The sequence below is a fragment of the Apis dorsata genome, unplaced genomic scaffold (assembly GCF_000469605.1).
Source record: "Apis dorsata unplaced genomic scaffold, Apis dorsata 1.3 scaffold_163, whole genome shotgun sequence".
Lineage (NCBI taxonomy): Eukaryota > Metazoa > Arthropoda > Insecta > Hymenoptera > Apidae > Apis > Apis dorsata.
The window spans coordinates 822663-823851 of NW_006263452.1; the positions used below are offsets into that span (position 1 = coordinate 822663).

The 1189-nt window shown below is 50.3% G+C and overlaps 1 protein-coding gene and 2 long non-coding RNA genes across 3 annotated transcripts in view; 2 read left to right on the forward strand and 1 right to left on the reverse strand.

The window, feature by feature from the left end:
• LOC116185356 overlaps positions 1-185 on the forward strand; it is an 18068-nt gene extending 17883 nt beyond the window's left edge. The window contains exon 3 of the long non-coding RNA XR_004150198.1: positions 17-185. This is a non-coding gene — a long non-coding RNA (uncharacterized LOC116185356). The remainder of the gene's footprint in view (positions 1-16) is intronic.
• The window catches only part of LOC116185355, a 25801-nt gene that overhangs the window by 23978 nt on the left and 634 nt on the right, over positions 1-1189 (forward strand). The window lies entirely within an intron of this gene.
• Positions 1-1189, reverse strand: part of LOC102671658 (pair-rule protein odd-paired-like) — a 31961-nt gene that overhangs the window by 9422 nt on the left and 21350 nt on the right. The gene's annotated exons all lie outside the window — the stretch shown is intronic.

Below are 1189 nucleotides of genomic sequence, written 5' to 3' on the forward strand. Positions count from 1 at the left end.
CTCTCTCGCTCTCCAGCCAGGCCGTGGAAGTCAGATCGAACCGGGAGATTTTCAGAAACTGGCGGCATAAAAGATAGGGGCGCCACGGGCACGATATGCCCATCTAGAGTTACCGCAGGGTCGGTTACCAGGTCTATGCCTTTCCTTTCCTCCGGTGAAAACAGAAAATCCAGAGGATTTCGATTTCACCACGGGCCCCCTCGCTTTGATTACACGGAAATCGATACCTTGGACAGGAATTTCGACGAGGGGGGTTGTCCTCCGCTCCTCCGCTCCTCTTTAGGCTGGTTGTTGACCCAATGCACGTCGTTTCCGCGGTCACCGTTCCCCCCCTCCCCTCTCCCCGATCGCTACCGTGTACGGCCCTGGTGGAGACACCGCGCTCGCCCCCCTCGTATGCAAAGCGCGCGTTATTTATTCGTGGAAGGCGGCAGTTTCTTTTTTTCTTTTTTTTCTTTTCTTTTTTTTTTTTTTTTTGAACACTGACCCGCGCGTATATAGTTGTCACGCCGCTGCGTATCTTTGCACCGATCTACCATAATTGAATATCTGGTAGGGAGAGAGTAAGAGAGAGAGAGAGATACAGAATTCTCTTCTGGTTTCCATCTCGAAGAACGCATCCTCTGAGAAACTTTTTTTTTTTTAATAAAAATATCGTGCTCCTCCGTTATTTTCCATCGTCTCTCTTTCTCTCTCTCTCTCTCTCAATCCAATCTCTCCAAGGATATTCGTTCTCTCGAAACGCGAGATCCAAATATGACGGCATTCATCCGAGCGTAGATCCCGATGGTAAACGGTTTTTAAGCGGCCAATATCGAAGCGTGTGCGCCCCTCGATACACAGGTAGCACAAACAGAAGAGGCGGCGGCGGGAACACACGCTCGAGGGCCCTCGAAGATCGGGCATTGAGAAGCAAAAGTAGGTGCGCGCGCCCTTATCCCCCTTCGTTCAACAACCAACACTGAAAGTCTCGTCAACTTTTGCACGGGCCACGGAGAAAACAGCAAACAGATTTGCCCGGGATCTCTCTCTCTCTCTCTCTCTCTCTCTCTCTNTCTCTCTCTCTCTCTCTTTCTCTGTTAAATGGAAACGAAAGAGGGCTGCGTTGAATCGCTTTGTCGCATCTTTGTGCACCGGTGCTAAACGGCAAAAGAAGAGGCAAAAATGGACGGAGAAGGAGAAAATGGAG